We start from the raw sequence: 5,616 nt of genomic DNA on the forward strand, positions 1-5,616 counted from the left end.
CCAAGACTCATAAGTAGCTGTGTTCAAGAATCAACATGCTTAACTAGGAAAATCAATAACACTATCCGAAATTCTAAGTTCTTAGAGAAGCCAATCATTCTAAACTTCAAAGGAAAAAGTGAGATGCCAAAACTGTTTCAGAAGCAAAAAGCTACAAGTCCCGCTCATCTAATTAGAATTAATATTCATTGATATTTTGGAATTTATAGTATATTCTCTTCTTTTTATCCTATTTGATTTTCAGTTGCTTGGGGACAAGCAACAATTTAAGTTTGGTTTTGTGATGAGCGGATAATTTATACGCTTTTTGGCATTATTTTTAGGTAGTTTTTAGTAAGTTCAAGTTACTTTTAGGGATGTTTTCATTAGTTTTTATGTTAAATTCACATTTCTGGACTTTACTATGAGTTTGTCTGTTTTTCTATGATTTCAGGTAATTTCTGGCTGAAATTGAGGGACTTGAGCAAAACTCTGATAGGAGGCTGACAAAGGACTGCTGATGCTATTGGAATCTGACCTCCCTGCACTCGAAATGGATTTTCTGGAGCTACAAAACTCCAAATGGTGCGCTCTCAATGACGGTATAAAAATAGACATCCAGAGCTTTCCAGCAATATATAATAGTCCATACTTTATTCGGGAATTGACGACGTAAACTGGCGCTCAACGCCAGTTCCATGTTGCTATCTGGAGTAAAACGCCAGAAACACGTCACGACCCGGAGTTGAACACCCAAAACACGTTACAACTTGGTGTTCAACTCCAAAAGAAGCCTCAGCTCGTGGATAGATCAAGCTCAGCCCCAACACACACCAAGTGGGCCCCGGAAGTGGATTTATGCATCAATTACTTACTCATGTAAACCCTAGTAGCTCGTCTAGTATAAATAGGATAATTTACTATTGTATTAGACATCTTTGGTCTTAGTTTTATTTTATTCTTCATCTAAGGAGACTATTGATCATGTTTTGGGGGGCTGGCCATTTGGCCATGCCTGAACCTTTCACTTATGTATTTTCAACGGTGGAGTTTCTACACACCATAGATTAAGGTTGTGGAGCTCTGCTGTACCTCAAGCTTCAATGCAATTACTATTATTTTCTATCCAGTTTGAATTATTCCTATTCTAAGATATTCGTTGCACTTCAACTTGATGAATGTAATGATCCGTGACACTCATCATCATTCTCACCTATGAACGCGCGTGACTGACAACCACTTCCGTTCTACCTTAGACCGGGCGCATATCTATTGGATTCCTTAATCAGTATCATCGTGGTATAAGCTAGAATTGATGGCGGCATTCATGGGAATCCGGAAGGTGTAACCTTGTCTGTGGTATTCCGAGTAGGATTCTGGAATTGAATGACTGTCACGAGCTTCAAACTCCTGAAGGCTGGGTGTTAGTGATAGACGCAAAAGAATCAAGGGATTCTACTCCAACCTGATTGAGAACCGACAGATAATTAGCCGTGCTGTGACAGAGCATTTGGACCTTTTTCACTGAGAGGATGGGATGTAGCCATTGACAACGGTGATGCCCTACATACAGCTTGCCATAGAAGTGAGTGATAAAATTGGATAAAAGCAGTAGGAAAGCAGAGATTCAGGAGGAGCACAGCATCTCCATACGCCTATCTGAAATCCCCATCATTGGATTACATGAGTAACTTTATCTTTATTTTATGTTTATTATTTATTAATTTTCGAAAATCCATAATCAATTACTATCTGCCTGACTGAGATTTACAAGATGACCATAGCTTGCTTCATACCAACAATCTCTGTGGAATCGACCCTTACTCACGTAAGGTTTATTACTTGGACGACCCAGTACACTTGCTGGTTAGTTGAACGGAGTTGTGTCCACACATAGCAAAGAGCCATTATAATTATTCCATACAACAATAAAGAGTACAACATTGATGATCACAATATCGTTCACCATCTATTAACAATGAATTTTTGTTAGAGTCATTATCCTAAAGCTCTACATATCCATATGGTGACACACCTGAAATCACATATGGTCATCTCCACCAGGATTTCAACTTTCTAGGGAATAATCTGAGCCTAGAATTAAATTGCAGAACTTTCTGCCCTGGTTCAAAGACTCTAGATGACAACTTCTTATCATGCCATCTTTTTGCTTTCTCTTTGTATTTTTTCATTTTCGAAAGCATTGAGTCTGAATTCCTCTAGCTCATTTAACTGGAGCAATCATTTTTCTCCAGCTAACTTGGCATCAAGGTTTAGGAATCTGGTTGCCCAATAGGCCTTTTGTTCCAGTTCCACTGGCAAGTGACAGGCTTTTCCATACACAAGCTGGTATGGAGAGGTCCCTATAGGAATCTTGAATGCTGTTCTGTATGTCCACAGAGCATTATCCAAGCTTCTTGCCTAATGCCTTCTACGGTTAATCACAGTCCATTCCAGGATTCTTTTAAGTTCTCTATTAGAGACTTCAGCTTGCCCATTTGTCTGTGGATGATATGGAGTTGCCACCCTGTGGCTAACTCCATACCGAACCATAGCAGAGTAAAGCTGTTTATTGTAGAAATGAGCGCCCCCATCACTGATTAGTACTCTAGGGACACCAAATCTGTTGAAAATGTGTTTCTGAAGGAATTTCAGCACTGTCTTAGTATCATTAGTGGGTGTTGCGATAGCCTCCACCCATTTGGATACATAATCCACTGCCACCAGAATATAAGTCTTTGAGTATGATGGTGGGAAAGGCCCATGAAGTCAATACCCCATACATCAAACAACTCAATCTCCAAGATCCCTTATTGAGGCATGGCAAAACCGTGAGGTAGATTGCCAGATCTTTGGCAACTGTCACAATTATGTACAAACTCTCGGAAGTCTTTATAGAGAGTAGGCCAGTAGAAGCCACATTGGAGGACTCTTGTGGCTGTTCGCTCACTTCCAAAATGTCTTCCATAATGTGATCCATGGCAATGCCAGAGGATCTTCTCTGCTTTTTCTTTAGGCACACATCTACAGATTACTCCGTCTGCACATCTCTTGAAGAGATATGGTTCATCCCAAAGATAGTACTTTGCATCCGAGATCAATTTCTTTGATTGTTACCTACTATACTCTTTGTGTATGAATCTCACAGCCTTGTAGTTTGCAATGTTGACGCCCCTTCTACTGGTTCTATTCGGGACATGTGATCTGCTACTTAGTTCTCTGTCTCTTTTCTGTCTCTTATTTCTATATCAAACTCTTGCAGAAGCAACACCCATCTTATGAGTCTGGGTTTTGAATCCTACTTTGTGAGTAGATATTTAAGAGCAGCATGGTCAGTGTACACAATCACTTTTGATCCTACTAAATAAGATATGAACTTGTCAATGGCGTAAACCACTGCAAGTAACTCTTTTTCTGTGGTTGTGTAGTTCTTCTGTGCGTCATTTAAAACACGACTGGCATAATAAATGACGTGTAGAAGCTTGTCATGCCTTTGTCTCAACACTGCACCAATGTCATGGTCTCTGGCATCACACATTAGTTCAAACGGTAATGTCCAGTCTGGTACAGAGATGGCTGGTGCTGTGACTAGCTTAGCTTTCAGAGTCTCAAATGCATGCAGACACTCCTTATCAAAGATAAATGGGGTGTTAGCTGCTAGCAGATTACTCAGAAGTTTTGCAATTTTTGAAAAATCTTTTATAAACCTCCATGCCCCAAAAAACTTCTGATTGCCTTAACATTGGCAGGTGGTGGTAATTTTTCAATTACCTCTACCATATCTTGATCCACCTCTATTCTCTTGTTCAAAATTTTGTGTCCAAGGACAATTCCTTCAGTCACCATAAAGTGACATTTCTCCCAGTTTAAAACCAGGTTAGTCTCTTGGTACCTCTTTAGAACAAGTGCTAGATGGTCAAGACAGGAGCTGAATGAGTCTCCAAATACTAAAAAGTCATCCATGAAGACTTCCATAAATTTTTCCACCATATTAGAGAAAATAGAGAGCATGCACCTTTGAAAGGTTGCAGGTGCATTGCACAGACCAAATGGCATCCTTCTGTATGCAAATACTCTAGATGGACATGTGAATGTTGTTTTCTCTTGATCTTGGAGATCTACTGCAATTTGATTATAACCTAAATATCCATCCAGAAAGCAGTAGTAATCATGACCTACTAGTCTTTCTAGCATCTGGTCTATGAATGGTAAAGGAAAATGATCCTTTCTAGTACCTGTATTGAGCCTTCTGTAATCAATACACATACGCCACCCTGTAACTGTTCTTGTAGGAGCCAGTTCATTTTTTTCATTATGAATCACTGTCATGCCACCCTTCTTAGGGACGACTTGGACATGACTCACCCAGGGGCTATCAGAAATAGGATAAATAATCCCAGCCTCTAGTAATTTAGTTACTTCCTTCTGCACCACCTCTTTCATGGTTGGATTCAGCCGCCTCTGTGGTTGAACCACTGGCTTAGCCTCATCCTCCAATAGGATCTTGTGCATGCATCTGGCTGGGCTAATGCCCTTAAGATCATTGATGGACCACCCAAGAGCTGTCTTGTGTGTCCTCAACACTTGAATTAGTGCTTCCTGGTGCACGAATTTGTAATCCGCACAACTAACCAGCAAGTGCACTGGGTCGTCCAAGTAATACCTTACGTGAGTAAGGGTCGAATCCCACGGAGATTGTTGGATTGAAGCAAGCTATGTTTATTTTATTTGTCTTAGTCAGGATACCAATAGGATTCTTTAGCCTCGTATTTTAATAAAAAAAAAGGGCATAAAATAAATAGTTATTACTTTAATAATGGAGAGTAAAAGCGCTACTTGTTGTGCAGTAATGAGAAACATGTTGGAGTTTTGGAGATGCTTTGTCTTCTGAACTTCAACTCTTCCTTGAAATCCTTCTCCACACGCAAAGTCCCTTCCATGGCAAGCTCTATGTAGGGTGTCACCGTTGTCAATGGCTACTTCCCATCCTCTCAGTGAAAACGTTCCTATGCTCTGTCACAGCACGGCTAATCATCTGTCGGTCCTCAATCAGGTTGGAATAGAATCCAATGATTCTTTTGCGTCTGTCACTAACGCCCAGCCTTCAGGAGTTTGAAGCTCATCACAGTCATTCAATCCCAGAATCCTACTCGGAATACCACAGACAAGGTTTAGACTTTTCGGATTCTCATGAATGCCGCCATCAATCCGGCTTATACCACGAAGATTCTGATTAAGGAATCTAAGAGATACTCATTCAATCTGATGTAGAACGGAGGTGGTTGTCAGGCACACGTTCATGGAAGAACGGAGGTGGTTGTCAGGCACACGTTCATGGATTGAGGAAGGTGAGGATTGTCACGGATCATCACCTTCTCCATAATTAAGCGCGAATGAACATCTTAGATAAGAACAAGCGTGTTTGAATGGAAAACAAAGGAATTGTATTAAATCATCGAGACGCTGCAGAGCTCCTCACCCCCAACAATGGAGTTTAGAGACTCATGCCGTCACAAAGTATGTAATTCCGATCTGAAAATGTCATGAGCTACAAGATAAGTCTCTAAAAGTTGTTTAAATAGTAAACTAGTAACCTAGGTTTACAGAATATGAGTAAACTAAGATAATTGGTGCAGA

The sequence above is a fragment of the Arachis duranensis genome, chromosome 9 (genome assembly GCF_000817695.3).
Source record: "Arachis duranensis cultivar V14167 chromosome 9, aradu.V14167.gnm2.J7QH, whole genome shotgun sequence".
In the NCBI taxonomy this organism is placed as follows: Eukaryota; Viridiplantae; Streptophyta; class Magnoliopsida; order Fabales; family Fabaceae; genus Arachis; species Arachis duranensis.